The sequence below is a fragment of the Ursus americanus genome, chromosome 9, assembly GCF_024610735.1.
Source record: "Ursus americanus isolate L20-20 chromosome 9, mUrsAme1.1.p, whole genome shotgun sequence".
In the NCBI taxonomy this organism is placed as follows: Eukaryota; Metazoa; Chordata; class Mammalia; order Carnivora; family Ursidae; genus Ursus; species Ursus americanus.
In genome coordinates this window covers 14,086,710-14,112,130 of record NC_142135.1, presented here as the reverse complement: position 1 = coordinate 14,112,130, position 25,421 = coordinate 14,086,710, and the positions used below count along the sequence as shown (strand labels likewise).

The 25,421-nt window shown below is 45.6% G+C and overlaps 1 long non-coding RNA gene across 1 annotated transcript; it reads left to right on the top strand.

Annotated features, from left to right (window-relative positions):
- LOC148109416 (uncharacterized) lies at nt 1-24,995 on the top strand. Its single transcript, XR_015725704.1, has 4 exons — nt 1-1,059; nt 7,961-8,165; nt 8,306-8,439; nt 14,822-24,995. It is a non-coding gene; the product is annotated as an uncharacterized LOC148109416 (long non-coding RNA).
- Nucleotides 24,996-25,421: the final 426 nt, after the last annotated feature.

Genomic DNA, 25,421 nt, shown 5'->3' with positions numbered 1-25,421 from the left:
CAGTGGGCCTACTTTGGGTAGGGTGGCCAGAGATGGACTCCCGAGGAAAAGAAACTTGAGCTGGCACTGGGATGAGCTGGTCTTGGCATTCCCTCTGCGTTTCCAACCACAGTGGGAAGGAATTGGGATGTTTAGGAAAAGGAAAGGAGCCAGTGAGCAAGGGGCTGGGGTGGGAGGTGTAGTCAGAAAGGTAGGAGGCTTTGAGGTTTGAAGGGCCTCGGGCTGGCTGCCCTCGGAAAATGGACTGACAGGGATGGGAGAGGAAGCAGGTCTGGTCTACCAGAAGGCGTTCAGCACAGATGGAGCCTGGCAGACAAAGGAGGAAGGCCATGAAGGCACCATCCCTAAGAGCAGCCGCTTTAGGCTGAGATTGGGATTCTAAGCCACACTGTCGCTTCATCCCCCCAGCCCGGCAGTGACCCAAGTGTCACATCCCACACACCTCCTCGGAGGAGACGCTCAATAAAAGCAAGCTGTGTGGAATGCCAGTTAGTCAGTCTCACAGTCTTCCTGTCCAAAGCAGTGGGGAATAATCGAGAATTGACATTTCTACCTGACAAGGCACCGGCCCTGACTCTGCAGGTGTAGTTGGTGGAATGGCTCACTCCAAGAATGTACAACACAGGACCACGAGGGCAGAATGATCCGATTAGGCAATCTGGAACTCGGCCTGTTCCCCGGGCTGGGCCCCAGGCTCCTGGTGGCAGCAGATAGCTGAGTGAATTTGCTGGAAAACAGGTTCCTCCACACCTCCTTATATTGGGAAACTCCCAGACTTACCTGCGCCTGTTCCCCACTGCGGGGGAGGGGGAGTGGTTGTTGAAACCGTAGGAGGTGAGCGGTAGCAGAATGGAAACTAGTGACGTGGGCTGGTATCCTGTTTGCCAGGTGCATGACCTTGGAGCCTCTCTTCTCCAGTTGGCCTCCTTCTCCAGTCTCTACAGTGGGGCTGAGGATACTCCTTGTCTCGCTTGTGAATCCTCCCCTGAGACAGCTTACGTGGAAGCATCCTCTAAACCCTAAAGCCTGTGGAGATGCCAGGCATTATTTGCACAGCGGGTAAGAGCCAGATGATGATTTTAACATGGGGAGGAAAAGGAGAGCCATTTGTTGTAGGCCTGCTCTTACTAAATTTCCATTCCAATCCTGTTCTGTACATTTCCCAGATAAGCACCCAAAGTCCTAGGGATAGGAATCTTGCTGACTGTAAGTGGGAGAAGCTGGATTCAAATCCAAATCTGGCTGGCTGGTTCCAAGTCTACTTTTCCTGCTGCATCAGGCAGCCTCAGGGACGGCAGCATAGATATTCCTGTAGACATCGGCCAGTCCAAGGACCAGGGGTCTGGTGTGTCTTCTGGATGTAGACTGACCAGCTTGTCCTGGTTTGCCTGGGACTATCCTGATTTCAGCATGTCCTAGGCAAACTGGGACAGTTGGCTGCCCTACCTGGGTCCTTCCCCGTCCTGGTCATTGCCCTGCCTGGAGTGTTGCTGGAAGTGGAGCAGGGATAGGAGAGGGGAGCAAGGTGAGTCCGGTGTTTAGTCCAGACTCACTCTCACAAAGGGCTCGCATCTCTAGGTGAGGTTATAGACACAGCAGTAACTGGATAAGCAAGGCCGTCTAGTAAAAAAGGCAACAAATAATCTGCTTTGGGCATGAATTCTTTTTTCTGTCTCTTTTTTTAATCAGATCCTTGACAGGAGGTGAGGACTGGGCCTCTCTCTCCTCTGTGAGCTGGTGGCCTGCAGCTGCTCTCCCTACCCTCTCAGTCTGGCTTGTCTTGGGCTTTAAAACCTGCATAAAGAGTTTTGCACTTTAACTGAATTATTCCTTGACCTTCAGATTAAGGAAGGAATCACAGAGGCTGCTGAGTGGTATCCTTTTCCTTGGCTTCTGTATTTGACTCCCCCCCCCCCCCCCCCATAACCAGCGCAGGCTGCCCTCAAGCAGGCTGGGCCAGAGCTGGGCTGCCCTATGGGTGGGCACGGTGAGGACATGCCCTTAGAAGGGGTCTGGGGCTGGAACGCCCACACAAAACCAGTAGCTCTCCATCCACTCATCCTGTGGCTAACCCGTGAGGCAGCTTTTACTCCTTTTCTGGAAGAGGGCTCACCAGTGGGAAAACACTGAGGCCTGTCCCTTCCAGATCCTTGCTGTTGCGGAAGGCCCCTGACAACGTACTGTTGTTGTTGAGCCGGAGAGTTTGATTTGTGCTCGGGAGTCGGAGCTTGTAGCTGGGCTCCTGCAGAAGCCTCATGAAAGATGCATTTCACCAGGCGGTTCCAGGGGAGAGACCGGCTTCAATTACAGCTCTATAAATCCAAATATTGGCATATCTGCAAATCCAAATGTAGAGATTTCAAAAAAAGTCTAAATTCTTAGAATCTTATTTTGCACTTCTTGTGCAAAAAAGGGGAGGATGAGATATTTAGAGAGGAGACAGGGCTGTCAGTAATGAGAAAAGCTTCAGCACAGCAAACCCAACCTCCTTTTCTTTCCTTGGGCATTCTTCATGCTTCCGGGGAAGAAGAGCTGAAATGAGGGAGGAAGACTGCATTTGTTCAGCATGGCTTTCTGCAGGACAGATTAGGGAGACCACCCACCCAGGTTTTGGGGCGTAGGACTCAACAAATCTGGTTGGTCGATTTCGATCTGCTTTCCCCAAGGGAACCTCATGGGGTGCTTACCCCACTATAGTCTGTTCACAACCCAGCAGCCCCTAGCAATCCCATGAGACTATGAGCCAAGCCAGGTCACTGCTTTGCTCAAATCCCTCCTGTGGCTCCCCCTCTCTCTTGGGGAAGGGCCCAAATCCTAAAATGGCCCCCAAAGCCCTGGTTTGTCTTCCACATTCCTCTCTGACACCCCCTCACTCACACCTCCAGATACACTGGCCCCTTGCTTCTCTCTCACATTTGAGAGAAGACATTTTGCTGTTCCTTCTGCCTGGAACACTTTTCCACCAGATAACTTCATGGTGTGCTTGCTAAATCTTGACTCAGATGATCGCTTCCTGGTGAGCCTTCCCTGGCAACGCTCTTTAAAATTCTAAATGTCTTCCCACACATACTCCTTATTCTTCTTCCCTGCTCAATTTCTCTATCACTTATTCAACTCACTTATCACATGTTAGGATTCTATATTATTTTGTTTATTACCTTTCCTAATTCGAGTATAAGCTCTATGAAGTCAGGGATTCTTGTTTTGTTCGTGGGGGTAGCCCTAGCTCCTAGAACAGTATTTGACACGTGCTAGGATTATTCTTAATTTAGAGATGAGAAATTTACTTTAAAAATTTACTAAATGCCTGTGGTGTGCCAGGCGCTATCCTAGAGAGGTGAATTTCAGAGGGGTTAAGAAGTTGAGGCCAGGTTAACACAGCTAAAGTCACCAAGAAATTACAGCTGTGCCCTGTTCACCATGGTAGCCACTAGTTTTACATGGTTCTATGTGGCTGTCGAGCACCTGAAATGTAACTGGTCTGAAATGACCTGTGTCATAAATGTAAAATGCTCACTAGTTTTACAGTATGGTACAGAAGAGTAAAATATCTTACTTATTTTTTTCCAAGTGATTACACGTTGAAATTGTAATATCTTAGATCTCTTGGGTTAAAAGATAATTTTACAGAGCCAGGACACCCACCATTAACATTACCGAGCATGTTCGACTCCCTCCCAACGAAGCGACCTTCAGAGAGGCATTTGGGGATTCTTAGAAGGCATGCTTATAAACAGTACAAATTGACCTAATAATTATATTTCTCTTTGTCAATCAGCAAGAGAGGCGGGGGCCTGGCTTTATGCTTCAGACTCTGTGAACTAAGTCCTCCCACTTTCCATGGGTTGGCAGAGTTGGGTTTCTGAGTCTTTGAGCTTAAGGATTATACCTCAGATGATGAAGAATTCATGGAAGTGGTAATAAACAAATAAGAAAGTAGCAGTTCATATCAGTAAAGTGCTTACTATAAATAGCACCATTCTAAGAGCTTTATGTGTATTCACTCATCTAAGCCTCACCTATGAGCGAGGCATTATTATCACTATCCTCAAGGATCTTACCCATGACAACACAGCTAGTGATTTGCAGAGTCAAGAATCAGACACAAGACAGTGCCACAGAGTAGGGGTAACCTCCAGCCACCCAGCTGGCCCAGACAGTAACCAATATGGCTGAGTTCCTTTGTCTTCATACTCCACATTCCTTCCATCTTTGCATTCATTCATGAATCTGACTCCTCACCACCCTTCTGGCCTCATATCCTCCCAGTTTCCCAGTTGCCCATTCTGTATGGCCCAGTCACATCAGTCCTTGGTTTCCTGTCCACACCAAGCTTGTGATTACCTCAGACCCTGACATGTCCATTTCCTGGGCCTGGAATGTTCTGGAATTCCACTCTTCACAAAGCTAAATCCTCTGTATTATTTATGCCTCCAATTAAGTCGAGTCCTGAGAGGGGGTTTTGCTAACGAGCTTGTCACCCACCTCACCCTTCCTCAGCCCATTTGTTTCCTACAAAGCACTTATCACAATAGTGATTGTATTTGCTTCTTTCATCATTGCCTGTGTCTCAAGGAGGCCAGGCTGATGTGTCACTGTTGCACCCCCATTGTCCACTGTAGTGTCCTATACACAGTAGATGCTTAATAATTATGTGCTGAGTAAACAAACCCTTCTTTGGGTTAGCCTGATAGTCTCATTTTGTGTGGCTCAGGAGAAGTGTTTCTTCAGAAAATGATTTTGACTTTCAAGGATGTGTTCAGTTTGCAAAACTAAGGTGTGAAGTGGAACTGGAAAGAAGCTGATGGAGTAAAGTGGGTCAAGAGGGAGAAATAGAAAAGAAAAAAAAAAAAAGGAAGTCAATAAGATCTATTAAGGAGAACAATACCAAGAAAGGATTTTGCTAAAGTTCATGGTATTGGGGGTTGATTGCCAGTTGAGTGGATGAGTTATCCGATGAGATTGTAGGAGCAAAGGATGGGATGGAGTTCTCCCTCTACATGGGGAGGACTTACCTGTGGGCTAGCCCTGGACTCTGTGGCTGGGGCTGAAAGTATACCACTGTGCACGATAGTCAGCTGCTGTGCCTGCCAGTCCCGTTCCAGATATCCTTACTGAATGCCTACTTTGTGCCATCCATCATTCTCCCTTGCTATGCAGAGGGACCAAAACCTGATCCTTGCCCTCTGGGTGCTCAGGGCTCCTTCTCACCAACTAGCATCTACTGAACAGCTTAGGAGATGTTCAGTAAGTATTTTTCAGTAATGGATTAATGAATGCATAGAATTAAGCCTTTGTCTTAAGAGTCCCAAAAGCACTTGGGGATGCCAGACAAGGGATATTTAGAGACTGAGCCAAAAGGATAAGTGTATAAGCTATGTTTACTGAGCTTTTGCAAATTGGAGAAGCTATAATCACTTCGTACATAGCTTTTGCAGGGGAGGAAGCAAATAATTTTGCTCTGTCTTAGGTTCATTGGCTAGGGTCCTCAAATTAGACTAGCAAATGACAGATTAACAAGAGAAAAACAAATAAAAGCTTATTAACGTGTGCATCACACACATACATAGGAGCCCTCTGTGATGAGTAGATCAAAAGGATGGTTGGAACTTGGGCTTATATAGTATTTTACCAAAGTACACTAATTTTGTAGAGAAGTGACAAGACAAAGGACTTTGAACTTCTAGGGAAAGCAAATTGTGGGAAGGCAAATATATGGGGAAACTAATGGTAAACTAATGGAATTTTCTGTATGCCATCTTATCTCCAATGGTACAGGAAGTGGGGAAGGGGGACACCCTAACAAGAGGAATTTATGTTCTGTCTTCAGGCAGAGAGGGGGAGGGCAGAGAGCTTTTCTTATATTTGCTTCTTCTCAGTTGTCTTCAACTCAAATTAATCCTTGTGCCAAAGCGACACCTTTTGGGGTAGCATATTAGGCTACTCTTTACTGTGAACCAGCAAAAAAATGAGGTCTTGTCTGTAAGAGATAGCAGGAGAATTCATTCTGTGCCAGGTATGGTGCTAACTGTTTGTAATCATTACCTGGTTAACCCTTCTCAAAACCTCACAGGGCAGGTTCTAGCGTGATTCTAATACCCATGGTAGCTGGGGAGAGTGAACCATCTCAAGTGGCAAATCAGCCAACCAACAGGATATGGACCCAGACAGGTCTGAATGCAAGCCCCGCTGGACAGGGGACTCTGGTACGTCCGTCAGCCACTGATTGTCCCACTGACGTGACCAACAACAGGGAGGAGCATTCTTGGTAAGGAAAAGTGCAGCCATTAACTGTTTCTTTCTCCTCCTCTAAGTGGGGCCTGCTTCCACCAGAGCATCTAGCTCAAGGGTTTCAGACCGGTGTCTTAGACTTTAGCATATCCATACTGATTTCAGTAACAGACTGATAGAAGTGGCCCCATTGGGGAAAGGAACCCGAACTTTCTATATCCGGATAGCCCAGGGAGAGGGAAAACGAAACAACCTGGGGACCCTGACTAATTTGACAAATGAATGTATTACTATGGGAGGGTCTGAGTCATTAGAGCTTTGGGGACATGACAACTATGATAAATAAATTGGATTTCAGTGTGCCCTACCAAATCACTATATCCCTGCAGGCACTTAAACACCACACCAAACCTGAGCATGAAGAACTCTGCCATTTTGGCAAGGTCGGAAAGATTCCCATTCCCACCTGCCAAATTTCCCTCACCTAGTGATTTACAGATTCCTGCCCCAAGTTGTCAGGGACTTGATCCACATTGACCAATACTGTACTTGGCCCCTTTCCTTCCATCAGCCACAAACCCCAGGGGCTCTTGCTTCCTGGATCATTATGTAAATGAGTTACAGGCAGAATCTAACAACCATTAACTAGAACACTCCACCTTGACCATCTCTAGTTAGCTGGATTTCTGCTTAACTGAAGGTTAAATAAAACCTGTCTTGTTTTATTCCTTTTTATTGAAAATCTTTCTAAACTATGTTAGTTCACCTACCTGCCTAAGTTTCCAGAGCAGAATGAAAATAATTTCATTTTTGCTTGATGATCAGACATCTTGCAGTGCCTTGGGGCACTGTTCTGGCCTACTGGTTAGGATTAAAATTTCACTTTTGTTGCAGACTGTTGTGAGAAATTGGGTGCCAACTGTTCTAAGTTGAAAAGAAATTAATTTAATTTTGTTGAGAGAAATGCAGCATCTTGCCCTCCCAGTGCCTAACAGAGTGTCATGCACATTTTCTCAAAAATGCTGATGGAGTCAATGAATGCCTGATATTGAATTTATTTCTTGCAGTTCCCCCCCCCCCAATAATTGTATCTTATGTTTATTGATTGCTAGTGATCTTTCCAGGTGTTGTGCTAAGCCCCGTGCAAGCTTTACGGTATTTCATCCCTTGTTGCCATGCAGTGGGTGGGCTTTATTCTACAGATGAAGAAAAGGAGCTTCAGAGAGGCTGAGAGACTTGGCAGGGGTTCCCAAACCAGGAAGGGACAGAACAGAATTCACATTACTTGAGAGGTTTTATGGATGGCAGTTTTCTTCTGCATGTGGGGCTAGATGTTCCAGAACTGCCTCAAAACCACAAGAAAATGGAACCTATAGGACGTGGAATTGAGGTGGGACAGACACACGTCCACCCCATGGTCCTGGACTCCTCATCTGTGAGGGAATCAGAACAGCATAGTAGTGCTGAGAAGTGATTTTCAAATTATCTGTGGGGATGGGCCAGGCTGGCTGCTTGTTTTGTTTCCTGGTTGATAATTTCTAACTTTTTGTGCGCAATACCTTTGTAAAATACCATCGATATAAATTACTAGAAGAATGAAGTAAAAATAATAAAATGATGTACAAGCCTTAACTTTTGCTATTAGATTTAGCAGATATAAAATAACTGTCAAGTAGATATAAAATTTATAGAGGCTCATTCCCAATTTTTGTTCTTTCTCTGTGGACAGGTAACAAGGAGTCGGTGGACCAACAGAGGTGCTCCCATTCCATTTTGTAGTGCTGGGTCCTGGGTCGGACTGCCCCTCCTCCAAGTGTGGTCTTTGACCCCGCAGCATGGGCCTCACCTGGGCGCCGAGCTTGCTGGAATGGCAGGATCTCAGGCCCCCACTTGGACCTGCTGAATCAGAATCTGCATCTGAACAAGGTCACCAGGTGATTTTTGTGTGTGTTAGCACATTGGAAGCACTGTCTTCGAACATAGGCTCTGCAGTCTGACCACCTGTTTTAACTAAGCTCTTACCTCTTACTTCTGTGTGACTCTGAGCATCTCACTTAACCTTTCTGTGCTTCAGGTCCCGAGTTGTAACAGCTCCCCCTTCTCTGGGCTACTGTGAGCACTGCGGGGTCATACACCTGGAGGGCTAAGGCCGGAGGATTACACTCAGGGAGCTGGGTCCAGAGCGCTGGCAAAGCCCAGCACTGTAAGGTAAGAGCTCTGTAGCTATTGTTGCTGTTGTTAATGATTATTATTATTATTATTTTTTTTTTTTTTTTGTACTAAGCCGTCCTATTGTCCTTGAGGTCTAGGCATCCAGGCCAAGGATGTTTACTTTGATGATCACATATCTGTTAGTTGTATGGAGGGGTCCCCTTCCCCTGCCTGACCCACGTTGTTTAAATGGCTGCCAAGGCCTTTTAAAACCCACTTGGACAGGTTCCTCACCCCACTCAGGACCATCTGTTCACACTAACTGTCCGAAACAGAGTGAGTCTCCAAGGGGCCCTCCAAGCTGGTAAGTTCTGGCCTCCCAGGATGTTGAGAGCAGATCTCCCTGTGGCTTGGTGGATCTTTCTGGCCCATGGAACCACGGCAGTTCAGCTGGGAGAGAGGATCCCTGCTCTGCTATGGGTGGTGGGGTTTCTGGGGCAGCCGTGGCTCGGGCTGCTCTTTCTTTTTCTTCTGTTATCTCTACGGATGAAAACGAGCGTGTCCACTGGTGAGACTAACGGTTCCGTGAGCCGGGGCCAGGCAAAGGCAGCAAACAAAGTGAACAGTCAGCCAAGGAGCATTTGCTGGAGATTTACGTGGAAACCTGCTCACAGATGCAGGGCTGCTGGATTTATAACAAGGGTGGGATAATTTGTTCTTGTGTGCTAAGATAAGGGTAAACAAATTTCATGCTGTGATGTAAGCTCCTATCTGCAGAAGTCAGGAAAGATTCCCTGCCCTGCTGCTGAATCGCGTGCTTGACAAATTATCCTTAGAGGCTTATTTCTCCGGAGACTTCATCTAGAGGTCACGCTGGGGCCTGAGTGTGAAAGGTGGAAGGACATGCCTGGTTGCAGAGGAGGGAAACTCTTATGTTCCTGTGCATGTGGAAGCCCAGAAATGACAGTGGCCATAGCGCTGGCTGTAGTATTTGGAAAATCCCCGAGAGATGCTAGGGTGCCATTGGGTAGCTCTGTGGGATCCATGGGCATGGTTGAGGAAATATGGCTGGAAATGTGAGTTCCCCTTTCACCCCATGCTTGGCCTTGGTCCAGCAGACACACACACACACACACACACACACACACACGCATGCACACACACACACACACACACACACACACACACATGCCCTGGCCCTGCCCTTTATACTGTCGACAGCAGGTAGGTAAGTGTCCTGTGTTCCCAGCATGCCCTATCACACCTGCACCGAAGGAAGCCTTCCCTGGGCTGCAGGAACTAGCTGGCCGTCTCTGCCACCCCTTCCACTTCTCGAGGACAAAGGCACTCTCTTGATCATCTTTGTATCCCCCATGCAGGAGCTACTCTATATATTTGAATAATGTTTACAGAAATAAGAAAGCAAGCTAGAGCTCAGAGGGTGGACCTCTAAGAAATGTTGGAGCGCTACTCAAAATTTGGCAAGTGATTGTTCTATCATATACAATAGTTGGTGTTTTGCATATATTTGTTTTATAATCCTAGTTATTCTATATGTAATTATTATTACCCCACCTTACAGACCTTCCAGCGGAGGCTCCAGAACCAGGAAAACACAAGCCTTCTGTAGTGAAGCCAGGATTAGAACTTACTGCTCTTAGATACCCAACGCCTCTTTGCCCAAGCTGATTCCAGGGTATATCGCTATCCGTGGTATATATTCAGGGTATATATATATCCAGGTATATATTCCTCTTTGCCCAGAGTCCTGATTCCAGGGTATATTGCTATCCATGTTCCGTTAGGGATTTCCCTGGGCCTAAGCGTGGGTACCATTTTTCCCACCTTTAAAATAGAAGGAGAGACAGATTAAGATCCCATCAGCTGCTTGTCAGCGGGCGTCAGGAATGCAGAAGGAGGACATGTGCAGTCAGGCAGACTGGGCTTTAAGGCTTGGGCAATGTCAAGTCCCCAGTAAACTGGATATTGCTATACAGCCTTGGGTGTGAGAAAAGTGAACAGGGAGCCAGTGAGTAGCACAGGGCCTTCTAGCGGCAATTCATCCCAGGGGCTGGAAATCCAGTCTAAGACTGATGAGTGACCAGGCTAGTGTAATAGAGAACCAGTGATCCCAAAAGATGGGCGTGGTCCTGTTTGTGTGTTTGCAGAGTAAGGCACACATACGTGCACACTTATGCACACATGGACACAGTCATCAAGAGAGTGTGTGTCATCAGAGACCCAGGAGACATAGGATAAGATTCTTCTATGTTGCAGATAATATCATCCAAACTCTCTGGCTTTTCCACATAGGATTTTTTTTTTAATACTTTATTTATATATTTGACAGAGAGAGAGGACTCAGAGCAGGGGGAGCGGCAGGCAGAGGGAGAATCGGCTCCCTGCTGAGCAGGGAGCCTGATGTGGGGCTCGATCCCAGGACCCTGGGATCATGACCTGAGCCAAAGGCAGAGGCTTAACCAATTGAGCCACCCAGGCATCCGAGGACTTTGAAGATCATGAAGGTCTCTTATTCATCTCCCTCTGCCCATGATTTCCATACTCTTGGTACAGATGGCATGTATAATATATCACATTTTATGGAAAACAAAGAGTAATGTATGTGTGTGTACATGTGCATATGTATATATGTACACACACACATATATATATCTCACTATATATATATTGTTTTTTTCCATGATTTTTCCATATATACACGATTTCTGAAAGTTTATCCAAAAAGCTGGTAAGCATAGTTGCCTCTGGGTAGGGATCTAAGTGCCAGAGTTATAAAAGAGAATAACTTTGCATAATATCCTCTTTTATAATATTTGAATCTTTTAATCGTGGATACAGATTCCTTGTTGAAAACAGTAAACTAAAACAAACAAAAAACTATGGTCAAGCGTCTGTCTTAACAGTCAGCTGTTTCTGAATTGGTTCCTCTGAGCAGATGATTGTTTCTGAATGTCATTAACTCTCTGAGTATTTATGATCCGGTTAAAGGTTAAAGGTCGTTTAGGGTTCATTGGAAAGAAGTAGACTGAAGGAAGGCCCCTGGAGGTGAGGAGGATGGAAATGCCTTAGGGGGTGGCAATTCCTCCAGCTGCAGCCAGGAAAGGCCAGACCATTGGGGCCTGACAAGTGCCAATCATTCTAGCAAATCAGTTAAAAAATAAGGTGAACTCTCCATCTTTTTTTTTTTTCCCCAAAGATTTTATTTATTTATTTGACAGAGAGAGAGAGCGAGAGAGGGAACACAAACAAGGGGAATGGGAGAGGGAGAAGCAGGACCCTGGGATCATGATCTGAGCCAAAGGCAGACGCTTAACGGCTGAGCCACCCAGGCGCCCCTGGACTGTCCGTCTTGACACCTCGCTGAAGGAGGTGTATTTAGAAATATGGAGAGACTTGAACTGGACTTAGGGAACTTTTTTTTATTTTTGAAAGTAATTCGGCTGCATATACCAGACATTTGCTACTGGACTGGGCTGTGGCCACAGAACTGGGATGCAGACTTTAAAAACAGAGTTAGCTGATTTTGTTTAATACCTGCCTTGGGCCGGATGGTGGGTAGGCATTACAGGTCTCATTTCATCTTAAACAATCCTAAAAAGTATGATCGCATTTTACCTGTGAACAAAATGAAGACCACAGGAAGCTAGGGGTTCATCCGATGTGGTAGCAGATGTCACAGCTAACATGGCAGAATCACAATATGACACCCAATTCTCTCTGATTCAAACCCTAGGCTTTACCCAAGACTGTCCAAAGAAAAGAGGGCGGGGGAGGGGGAGCTTATTGTCCTACTGTATTGGCAAATATTTATCCTAAGGTAGTGGCTCTCAGACACTGACTACATCGGAATCACCAGAAGGGGTTGTTCAAATACTTATTGCTAGCCTCGCCCCCAGAGCATTGGATTCAGTGGGTTTGGGGTGGGGCCTGGGAATTTGCATCTCTAACAAGTTCTCAGGTAATGCGGATGCTTCCAGTTTGGTGACTCCCCTTTGAGAACCACTGTCCTCAAGAGACTAGAGTGGGTGTTCATAGAGCTTAACCGGTGATTTTAGGATCAAATGTGATGGGAACAGGGCAATTTCATGCTGTTTATATTTCTTGTAATTATTTTCTTTGTGTTTTTCCTTGGGTTTTAATGAAATACTTTTTGAAATTATCTACCTATCTTATCTATTTTAAGGTGAAAGAGGAAAATGCCTTTGTGGTTACACATGAGCCAGAGAGAAAGGGGGAGCAGTGCATCTTGCATCTTATGGTATGGCATGCAGAGGTGACCCCAGGACTCCGCAGGGGAAGACCAAATCCCTGATCAGGACTCTTCCGGTTGCCATTGACAGAAATCTAACTCATTTCTCTCAAGATCAAATTTAGCTATGTGAAACCGCAGCTCACTTTAAACAGGGATCTTAAAACCAGTTTTCTGTTTTTCTTGTACAACAACAATTCTGGAGTTAGATGGTCACTAGCATTGCTTTAGCAGCTCAACAATATCAGGTCTGGCATCTCTGTGATTCTTTTTTATTTTCTTTTTTTAAAAACCCATGATCTCAGAAGAGCTGCTGTGGTGCCAGTGATCACATCTGTATTCTAGTAAGGAAGGTGGAAAGTGGAAGAGATGTGGTCTGCCTCCTCAATTGTTATATCCCTGTGTCACATAAGCACATCTAGCTGCAAGGGAAATGGACAGAGCATTTAGAGCTGGTACATTGCCACCCTACACAAAATCAAGATTTTTCAGTCAAGGGAGGAGGAGTGATTGGATATTAGGAATACACTGAACAGCCTTGCACAGGAAATTGGGCAAAATCCAGAAGATGGTGGCTCCAGGAGAAAGGCAAAAATGAGTGGTTTCAAGAGAGTTAGAGGGGTTAGCTTTTGCTGAATAACAAGCCATTCCAAAACTCAGCATCTTTTAAAGTTTAAGTTTAAATAAAGATCCATTTCTTATGAATCTGTGGATTGGCAACTCATGTGGGAGACTCACTGTGCTCCATGTGGTGTCCACTGGGTTTAGTGTTGCATCTGTGACCTTAGCTGGCTGGCTGAGACCGCTGGGATCCTTGAGACACGTACATTCTTCTTTCTACATGGTTTCGTATCCTACTATCACCTTCTTTACATGGTAGCAGGAAGGTCCTAGGGACCCACAAGTTATTTATTGTGGAGAACAAACCAGTCTACAACTTGGTGAAATTAACAACTACCCTTTCATTTGCTCATAACTCTGTGCACCATCATTTTGGGTAGGGCTCAACTTGATGATTCTTCTGCTCATCTCTGATATCCCTCATGGGGCATAACTGGGGCCAGATGATCCACGATGGTCTTCCTTTTATGTCTAATAAATTGTGCTGGCTATTGGCTGGGCCACTTGTCTCCAGCAGGCCAGTCTGGACTTCTTCACATGCTGACTAATTTCTAAAAGCAGCAAGGGAGAGGGTACATCCCAATGCAGAAATACCTGTCAAGCCTCTATCACATCACACTTGCTGATGTCCCACCAGCCTAAGCAAGTCATATGGCCAAGACCCAAATCCGTGTGGGAGAGGACTGTGCAAGTTGTGGATACAAGGAGACATGATTCAAGTCTACCACATGTACCTTAAACCAAGGACTTGAATGTCTGCAGGGTTCTCCCTGTCATGTCTTTGCTTATCTCTTCATGTCCTCTTCATTCCTTTGGACAGAAGCTTTCCCTGGAGCCACACCTGCCGTCAGCTCCGGGAATCACTTTTTCAGTTTTCCAGCAAAGGAAAAAGAGTCTTTCTCCCTTCAGCTCTATTCTGAATACCGCTGGAAGAACTCCAGTTGGTCTGCTTTCGGTAAGATGCCCAGCCTGCAGCTAAGGAATTAGGATACGAATATTGGCAGTGCCCATTAGAGGTGCATATCTGGATCGGGGTTACAGAAGGAGCACTGTTGGACACTACCCTAAAAACAAAGTGGTGCCTCTTCTGGAATAATGGAGATATACTGGCTGGAAAACACAAATGTATGGGTGCAGACAACATTAGGGACCATTTGAACAGAGAACCTCACAGACTCTCTAGTGGATGGTTTTTGTTTGTTTCGTTAGTTGATTGGGAGGGTCGGTTCTAATAAGAATTTAAGCTAAGCTTAAATTCAGATTCTATCATTTTCCAAAAACACTAAACCAGTTTACACATTTCCCCTATTTTATTCAAAAAAAATGCAGACTGACATCCACTGCTGGCCCCAGTGGGAAGGTTTCTAACTGGGTGTTCTCTGTGGCAAATATACAATAGCGGTTACATTGTCTTGTCACTCACCTACCCCTGAGATTGTGTTAGGATGACAACACAGAAAAGCAAAAGAAGAAAAACCTCAGTCCTTAATTGGCACACTTTGGTCACATCAATGAGGATCTATTTTTTTTTTCCTCCAATCCCGTTAGGAATTCAAGAGTACGCTAATGACATTTCCCATTGTGACCTGTGAATATATGGGAATGAAAATTGCTGGGATCGCCTCTGCTATGCATGGCCTCTGATGGGGGCATTCCAGGTGAGTGTCATGGAGGGCTTCCAGCATGAGTGGAGTATAAGGGCCCACTCTTGCCTTTTTAATTGGAGTGAGGGAGGGTAAAGAGAAGCAACCAGGGAAAGTGCATGGAGTGTAGGAATGCTGGTCTTTGGGGAATGCAATCCACTTTCCACAAATAGCAGAGATTCCTGAAAGGCTTTGGGCAGGCTCTGCTGGGTAGCCATGGCAATGCGGTGCTTCTTGCCTCCCTGCTGCTGGAGACAGTGAGTTTTCTCCCCCCTCCCCAGGGGCCTTGGTGGTGCAGCCAGGACTTACTTCAGAAACTCCCAGACACCATGGCTACTCTGAAGCACTCCGTTAATTGGCGGAAGTGGCTCCTAACTGTCTCAGTGCCCTGCGGCATTTCATAGACTCCCCTTCCGCCCAGCAAACATTTGCCAGTAATTGTGGGGTCACCACTTTGAGTTAACAGGTTCTGGTTTGCCTTCAAAGGGTCGTTGAGTTCTCGGTTGGATTCTTTGTTCACAATCGGGGTGTGTTTATAAGTAGGACTGCCGAGAAGTCTTGGCTGTGACTTTGGAATATGAAAACAGTCTGGCTTCACATATACCCAGTTCAAAATCCATGTTCCCTCCTGTCTATATTTTTCCATGGTCTCCCATACTCACGGGTCCTGGATAGACATTTGTGGGAGATGCCTGGGCCCAAACTGGGATTTCTCAGCCAATGCAATGGAAAAGTCAAAGTGAGAAGATTGACGTTTCAATCAGGTAAATTGTGCTGAGGTCCACGAGAAGCCACAAGGAGACCATTGGCCTTTCTAAAATAGCAATGGGCTATAGAGCAATAGCTTGGGCTATAGAGCAAGGAGTCGGTTCAGACTATTTAGGGCACACTTGTGGTCCTGGGGGTGGGGATGGGAGCTGGGGGGTAGGCAAAGCAAGGGAAGGTTTCATGTAACTGCATAGCCATAGTGGTATCTCAGGGACCCACAAGGAGAAAGTGAGATCTGAGATGAGTTTGTAGGTAGAAAGTGGGAAGGACTGCACTCCTACTTCAGCTAGGACCCATCTATTCTTATATTTTATACACCGAGTGACCAGCTAGGATGCAGATTTCAAAAAATTAGTAGACTTTTTAGAGCAGTTTTTGATTTACAGGGACATTGAACAGAAATTACAGAGCGTTCCCATATATCCCTTTTCTTCTCCACCCCCCGTTTTCTCTTTCACCAACATCTGCCATTAGTGTGGTACATTTGTTACAATTGATGAACTAATACTGATACATTATTATTAAAGTCCATAGTTTTGCGTTCACTCCTTGTACATTCTGTGAGTTTTGACAAACCCATAATGCCCTGTATGCACATGATAGTGCCAGAGAGAATAGTTTCACTGTCCAAAAAATACCCTGTGCTCCATCTATTCAGACCTCCGTGAACTCTTGGATTCCACTGAGCTTTTTACTGCCCCCGTGTTTTCCCTATGTCATTCATATCATTGCAATCATACAACATGTCGGCTTTTCAGATCGCCTTCTTTTATTTAGCAATATGCACTTAAGTTTCTTCCATGTCTTTTCATGGCTTGAGAGCTCATTTCTTGTTATCACTGAATAGTAGTCTATCATTTGGACCTACTACAGTTTGTTGGATGTATATTTTAAAAGAGGTCTTCTACAGAAAGCATGTTTAAAAATCACTGCTTTAGAAACAAACAAACAAACAAACATTGGGTTAGACTTTATGGCTTGCTTTTATGAGGTAGCCAAGATGTTGGATAGGCCACCTGCCAGGGCAGCACCCATGTAAACAGGTGTGAGGGTGGGTCCAAGTGATTGGGTCACAAAAAACCTCAATTCCTACATACACATAAAGGACAATATTTAAAATGGCTGATGTTAAGAGAAAGAACATTGGACCAGGAATGAGAAAATGTGGTCCAATATGAGTTGAGCACAGAGTGACAATTCGTTTATTCACTCATTCATTCATTCAGCACTGATTTACTGAACACCTAATTGGAAGACGTCACGCTTGGTCCTGGGAATAGAATAATGAACAAAAATAGATGCAACTGATGGAACTTTCAGGAGAGTCAGGCACTCGCCAAAGAGATCACACCAAAGAATATACAGTTACATGCAGAATGAAGTGTTCGAAGGAAAACAGCACGACTGCAAAGGCTGTTACTCCTGTGACCAGCCCCACTAGCATCCTGCTTATCAGACCTTTCTGTTCCATTGTCCTCTCTATAAGGCAACTCCATGATGGAAATGCAGCCCTTTGTGGAAAGACTGGGGCATACAGGAGGTGTAACCCTCTGACACTAATCCAAAGAGCTAAGTACCTCCACGCAATGCAAGGGGGCTAGAGACAAAGAAGCTTTATTTCTTGCTTGCTGTGTCCTCCATCTCTTTTTTCCTACAAAATATATTTTGAGCAGTCATGATATTCCAAACATGGGAGGTACAAAATTAAATAAAAGATGGTGTCTCCCTTCGTGGATGAGGCTGATGAGTCAACATATAATTGCATAACACAGTCCGATGGCAGCCCTCACAGGGTGTTCTGAGGGCATCCACATGTGTCTCTCCTGTAATATGTATTGAGTGTCTGCTGTGTGCCAGGCATTGTGTTGGGCCAGGGATGGAGAGATAAAGGAGGTGTAGGATCTGCCTATGAGGACCTCACTTTCCAGTGCGGGAGATGATCTGTCAGTGTAACTCAGTACAGTGAGTCCCAAGATAGGCGCAAGAGGTAACAGAACTACTTGGAAGAAGGCACTACTGAGAATCCTCGCTTAAAATCTTTTTTGCTTTAGGCAGAGGAAGTAGACTTCTTCCTAATTTATGGTAAAATGATTTATGGAAATGTATATACGTAACTATTTTAGCTAAAAAAATTCTTTTCACTTAATCTGGGGCCTGAGATGACAAATTCCTCACTCTGCAGAGGGAGGCTCAGTGTTGCAGAATTAAAGATTATGCAGCTTCCTGAGGTGGAAGACAGAAACCGGCATGCTGAGGTCAGTCCTGCTCAGATGCAAGTGGCATCTTTAGTTCTGGCTATGACTTCTCCTAGGATCTAGTGAATGAATTAGATGTTGGGAGTGGGGGTCAAATGTAGCCCTGATTTTCCTTTTGGAATAAAGAATCAACCATAGCCTGTCCTAGTCTATTGGTCCCAATGGTAGCCTCTCTTGGTTCAACCAGGGCCATTAGAGAAAGGCCTAGTGTGCATCTGGAATATGATTCCCAGCCAGGATTTAAATGTGTCTGATGGTCTCTCCCAGCCTCTCTGCACTGGCAGGTGTTTTCTGCCCCAATATTATAGGGTCCAGGATGCAGGGGCAGCAAGCCCAGTGAGGATGTCTGGTTTTTGCCCACTTCCTAGAACCATTTATTGCCGTTCCAGTGTAGCAGTTAAGAATGTGGGCTCTGGACTTCACCAGATCTGGTTTTGAAATCCGGTTCTGCCACTGAATAGCTGTGAGGCCTTGGACAAGTGGCTTTACTTAGTTCTAAGAACCTGTCCGTAAAGTAGGTATGATCATAGTACTTATATTAGGATCCTGACAGGAAATAGAGGCTGCACTCAGGTTAGGGTCATTCCAGCAGGCTTTATTTACAAAAAAAAGGGAAGCTATAAATGTGTGGAAGTGGTTTAGGAAGCCACACAAGGTAGTGAGGAAACTGGTTCATAGCAGAGCTGTGGAAACACATAAGCCAGTAGGAAAGAGGGAAGAGGCTAGTGACAGTAACTCAAAGGGGGAAGAGGTATTTGGCAAAGGCCTCTTTGAGAAAAGCCAAGACCTTAGTCTACCAGAAGTGGCCTTATAGAGAGAGAACCTGACCTTCCTTTCCCTCCTTTCTCCAAAGCCCTGCTCTCCTGAGGCTGCCTGTTGGCCGAACGCAAGGAGAAGCTAGGGTGCAAGAGAGCAGGTGTTATAAGCTGTACAAACCAGCCTCCCAGGGCGGAGAGAGCAAAGTGGAAGAGGGTGAGGACAATGGTGGAGGGCAAGTGGAGCTACCCAGCACAAACTTCACAGCTTGGCAGAGCTGATTACAGAATGCAATGACCTTAAGGGCTTGTTGACCTTAAGGGCACAGTTCCTGGCACTGAGTATTTAAGGAAAGTTAACCGGCACACTTAGTATTTCTGTTTTCTAGATCAGATGTGAAAGAGTTGGCAATGTTTCAGGGCTAAGCGCATGAAGCAGGGCCTCACTGGAATAATAGGGGTTATACATGTGGTCCTTACCCGTGCCCAAGTCATGATGAGTTTGTGCTTCCTTTGGTAGAAAAAGAAAACTGAGCGTGTTTTCTCCTGTCCTGAGGAATGCTCAGATTACTTCTTGGAACCCATCCCACGTCCTGAAACTCCTGTTATCTTTTCTTTGCCATTTCGGGTTGCGTGTGAATGTGCTACTATAAAGAAAATGTGATTGAAGCTACTGGTCACCAAAGTAATGGTTCTGAAAAGAATAAGGGTTATTTGGGTTATTAGAGGGGCAGGAAAAGGGGACTCAACTTTCCACAAGGCAGTATGGGATGTAGAGGGTACGAAGATAACGTGAGCTCTCATCATCAAAGAGGCGGACTCGTAGGGATAGGTCCATCCCCAATCTTGGTATTAATGGACATTCCACATGGTCCTTCTGCCTTAACTTTCGATGTGAGCCTGAACCATTCATGGTGCCTAGATGTCTGTAAATTCCGTGTCTTACCTCACAGGAGTATTCCACAGATTAACAAACATCCAGAAAACAGGTGAGTCCTTTTGCATGGGGAGGGGAGCCTGCCCTTCTACTGCCCACAACTAAAGTTCATTAGTCAAGATGGGGTTGCCGCTCCATTCCCCCCTCTTACTGATGGTTTGAACTCGGATGAGCCATGTCACCTCCCTGACCCTCAGTTTCCCCATTTGTTAAGGTGGAGTAATAATACTTTCCTTGTGAGGTTACTTGGAGTAAATGAAATCATGCGTGCAAAGGACTTGTAGGCAGTCAATGCATGGCTCTCTCTCTTGAAATCTATTTTATATTATATTAATTAATTATGTTATTTATTTAATTTTTAATTCTTAATCTTATATTTCATGTTAAATAGGTTCCTACCTCCTCACACTTGCTCCCACTGATCCTGCATCTGGAAGGCTGTCCTCCTCACACCCCACACCATCAACTCTTCTCTCTAGCTTCCCTGTGTCTACCCTTCCCTAGAACTGTATTCACGCCCCATTCAAGACCTCACACACCGAGATGCTCTTCTGCCCACAGGCTACCTGCCGGGCTGCACCCTCAATGCCAGTGGCACCTGAGTGGTCATCCCAGCAAACATGCCTCAGGCTCCTCGGTTCCAGACATGCTCTCTCACCGAGTCCTCACATCTGCCCTACGGGGACTGTTACCAACACTTTATGGATGGAGAAACTGAGGCACCAAAAATTGCAGCATTTTTACCGAAGGTCTCAAGGTCCAAGTAGCAGAGCCCGAAGCCGAACCTGGTCTGACTCGGGGGCCTCCGTTCTTCTCTGCACTAGGTGTGTTGGCTCTCCCTGCCTCATCATAGGTGTTCCAGAAGTGCTTGTTGAATTAACTGGAACAAACACCCAAAGCTATACTTAGAAAGTTTTAACTTCATGGACTACATACCCTTCCGTGAAGAAATGCTGATGTAATGAATTTACGCCCATGAGGCATAGGAGAAAGCTAGGTTTAACAGTTTATTTTTTTTTAAAGATTTTTATTTATTTATTTATTTGAGAGAAAGAGAGCATGAGGGTGGGGAGGAGTAGAGGGGGAGGGGCAGCCCAGCGCGGGGCTCAATCCCAGGACCCTGAGATCCTGACCTGAGCTGAAATCAAGTCAAGAGTCGGTCGCTTGACGGACTGAGCTGCCCAGGCGCCCCAGGGTTAACACTTTTAAGTCATTCTGCCGTTATATATAACAGAATTTGGGTAGGATCCTTTTTCCGTTCAGATACTCACCTAGCATGATACGAAAACGATATGAACAATGATAATAACCACATACGAAGGACATGTTCCACACACTTCCCTTTCCTAGGCAGGCACAAGCTCCGAGAGCCTGGGGAGTAAGACCGCAGCACCTCTCTGTGTCCTTGTGAGGACATTCCAACAGCTCTCATTTCCAACGTTACCTTTGGTGGGAAGCGGCTGCACAGAGGAATGAGATAAGTGTTATCATGGCCATTGGACTTGACTGTAGCTTAACCCCAAGGTCACTGGGAGGCCAGAGCAGCACAGGGGAAGGAATGTTGGCCTCTGAGCCCCCTGGGCCTCCGGGCACGCTCACTCCCCCTGTTGGCCTTCCCATGGAGTGCTGTGACAGCCCGTACCAGCCCTTAGCGGGGCTGCCCTGCTTCTCCCCACAGGAAGGGACTGAACCCAGCACGGGCATTCCAGAAAGCTCGAGCACCTCCCTCCGTGGCCCTCACTCCTCTTTGCCCATGCAGCCCGTCTCCAGTTCACACAAAAGACTCTTTCAGAAACTGGTTACCTAGATTTGAACTTTTCAACGAGGCTTTTAAAATTTTTTTTTCTTTAAGCTCTGCAGCTAAAATACCAGATCCTGCTGTTGCTAAGATTAAGGATTTTCTCCCTCAGCTCAGTTTCCATTGACTAGGAAAGACCAGGAGATGGATTACTGTTCTCTTGCCAAAAGCAGAGAGGCTGCTTGAGCTTCTGGGGCTAACACTGGGATCTGACATTATTCAGGCCTGTGCTAATAGTCCTTAGTTACTCCTCAGCTCTCACAAAAGTCACACACATTTGTGTCGGTAACTAAGGCCTACGGAAACCACTCAGCCCTAAGTGCACACAGGAGAACCATGGAGTCGGAGTAAAAGGTAATTTAACATGAATATTTATATACTGTACGTACTGCGTGCCATGATTCACTCAGCTTATTTTCAGTTTATGCATTTGCTTCCCATTTGCAGTCTTTATTTATTACAAAGTTAAGGCCGTTAGCGAAATAACACATCAGAGTGGGTTTTCTCCCCCGCCCACCCCCGTCTTTAAAAAATTTTCCTGCTTTCTCATCTATTTCTGGAAAAGTGTGCCAATATAGCAACAAAACCGGTCACTGCTGCCAAACCCCAAAGAGATTCACGGAGTGTTGTACTGAGTGGAGTCTTTGTACCACTGAGAGCTGCACGCAGCCACCCCAGTGGCTACTGAGCTGGGGCAGCTCCTGTCGGTCACCATAAATGACAGGAATCACCCGCTGCTCTGACTCTCAAGGTGGGGATACAGGGGCCAAGACTGCTAGAGTGTTCTCTGGATGCACGGGATCTGGAGCTGGAGAAGCTTGGCTTTAGGGCTCAGCACGTCCCCTTTCTAGCTCTGGAATGCCTAGCAAATGACTTTCTACATCCTTTCTACAAACATTCTGAGTTTTCATTTCGTCTTCTACAAGACGAGCCTACTACACTCAGCTTGACACATGACAAGCTCTAAATATACATGTGATCCTAACAGTAACCTGGAGGTGACGAGGAAAAGCCCAGCCTGGGGAGGGCTAAGGCCCTTCCTTAATGCATTTTGGGCCTAGTTGTCTGATCCCTGTTTGCTTCATTCCAAAGCTTACAATCTGTTCATAATGAAACCCACCTCAGTATCTCTTGCCGCCTTCTACCAGAAGTATGTATTCAAAATCTGGCAGATTTGAGATTTTGGGGGACTTGACCTGGATACAAATGGTAAGAAAAAAAAAAAGATGCAGGTTGTCCTTGTGCCAGTGCCAGATGAAACGTGCTTTTTAGAAATGTCATCCTAATTTGATTTGCACCTGAGTTCCATTTGTATGCGAGCTACAATTCGCAGCTCTCCTAAACTTCGCTGCGGCCACCACGGTCTTGATGACTGGCTTACAGAGAGCTGCCTCTGTCAATCCCAGGGGAAGATCTTGTCCAGCTCTGGATGTCACTTTCCAAGAGAAGCAGAGACACGTTGGGCATGCCCCGAGGAGGGCTGGCAGGATGGTGAGGGCTGTAAGAACATGCGAGGAGCAACGGTTGCTACATCTCAGAGGAAGAGGCCTGATGCGCGGCAAACAGATTACTCTTTACCTTTGAGGCTTCAGGCAGAAGGTCTCACACAACAGGTGCAAGGCCCAAGGAAATAGTTTTGGGTTCAATTGGAAAGAGAGTTTTGAGCTTGAAAACAGTTCAGCAATAGAATGAGCTCTGCTGAAGGGGAAACTTTCATCTCTGTGGCTGTGCCTGATGGTCTGGGGACCAGTTTTTAACCGTGTTGTTCCAAGGGTTTATACATAGATGAGAAGATAACTAAGGTCCCCTCCAACTCACAGCTTCCATCCTTATGATAGGTCAGGTGCTTACAGATGTGCAAAAGGCTTTCCTACACCTGTTTTCTTTCACTTATTCATGTGCAGTTAGTCAGTAGACCAGTGAATAGCTGTTGTGCTTCCACTATCTGGCACTAGGTACCAAGTACACAACAGGAAACAAATGTTGCCCTCAAGTACCTTATAGTCTTGTGGGAGAAATGGACAAGTAGACAGACATTTGTAACAGAGCACGGTAAGGGCTGGAAGAGGAAGCACAGAGAACACTGGAAAAGAATACCTACCCCTGTCTGGGGGATGAGAGAAGGCTTCCTGGAGGAAGGGATATCTAAGATGGGACCCAGCTGGACTCAGCCAGGTAAATAATGGAGGGGCGTTGCAGGCACGGCAATAGCCTGAACCATAGCCTGGAAGCCTAAAAGAACAAGGCAGGATGGGGAGCTGTAGGCAGTTCTGTTCCTCTTATCAACAGGGGACTTCTATTTCCCCATCTCATCCTTTGAATCTGAATCACCTACGGGACTTGCTTCAGCCAATGAGAAATTAGCAAACACAAAAGGAAGAGCCAGAAGAGGCTTGAAAAAATGCTTGCACGGGAAAGCTGCTTGGTACTCTGGGAGTCTGACAGTGACAACTTTCTAAGTCCATGATAACCTGCTGGATGATGAGAGACACTTGTCCCCTGTGTCTTCTTGGTCATCCCTGGTCTGTAGTCAACTATCTTCAGAAGCAGAGCTGCCTAGCTGACCTGCTGTGGACCACAGATGCATGAATGAGCCCAGCAATGCTCACTAGAAGAACTGCCCAGCTTGGCCCAGCCCAAATTGCTGACTCATTAAATCCTGAGCTTAACAAAATGGCTATTATTTTATTCAACTAACTTTTGAATGTATTTTTTTTTCTTCTTCAGTAAAAGCTAATTGATATGGCAGTCATAGAGATTTATAAATCATGTTAAGGAATTTGGACTTGAATCCAAGAGTGCCACAGAGACTTCAAAGGGTTTAAGCTATGGAAGTAATATCAGATTGATCAGTAATCAGAATGATTACTGTTGGATCCAGCCAATGAGATCATGTGTGGTTTAGTATTTGCAAATATAAAGCAGTATACAAATACGGTTGATGAGAAAAAATAGTACATACCAATGGCGTAGAGACACATGGCACACAATTTCAAGGCAAGCCCTTCAAATCAAACTCCCCGAAAATATCCAGCAATGGCACATCTGGCTATAAACAAATTATCTCCCGAGTACCTTGCTGCTAGTAACCAGCTCTGGGCCTAGAAGGAGAACTGGCCAAAGCAAGGTGGCATGGGGGAGGGGCAGAGTGTGCCAAGAACATGGAAGATTCACTTTTCTCAAAGATGACTTGGATCAGCAGTTGTTCAGGCTAATTTGGTCCCTGTAACAAATACCTGGGTCCTGGGGCCTCAAGGAAGCCTTTTTAGAAGATTATCATAAGGACACAATCAAAGAATTGCACAAAGATGAGTTTGTTCTTTGCAACATTATTTATACTGTGAAAAAGTTAACATAAATGTCCAACAAGAGGGAAATAATGATGTAAATTATTATACAACTATATAATAGTGGTTGAAAACCATGCAAACATTAAAATGATACTTTTAAAGATCGTGGCATAGAAAATGTTCACAATCTAAAAATATGTACATGAAGTATGTGACAGTTTTCTACTAATACCCATTCTATCCTTTTAATAATAAACTCCTGATTTTTAGCTGAAAGCATGGCCCAGAAACCTCATTTCTCAGCCTTCCTGGCTTCTGAGTGTGACCGTATAGCTGAGTTGTGGACAATGGAATGTGGCCAGGAGGGATGTGTGCCATTTCCAGGTTGTTCCCTAATACTTACAGATGGGTGTTCCCTTTGCCTGTGCTTTTCTGTAAGGTTGAGTTGCAGATGTCATGATGGGAACTCAGAGACAGACCCTGGACCCAGCACCTGTCTAGGGAGCTCCTCCCCAGTGTGAATGCCTCACCAGAGCTCAAGTGACCCAGGAGCTGCTGTATGTTTGAGGGACACTCATTTGAAGGTCACTGATATCGTGGGGACTGCAAGTGACGTGAAGAGACAAAGGAAGGACTGTCACAAGAGTGCAGGTGGGTATATATAAAGTGTGGATGAACTTGGGCTACTCATTTTGGGTCATT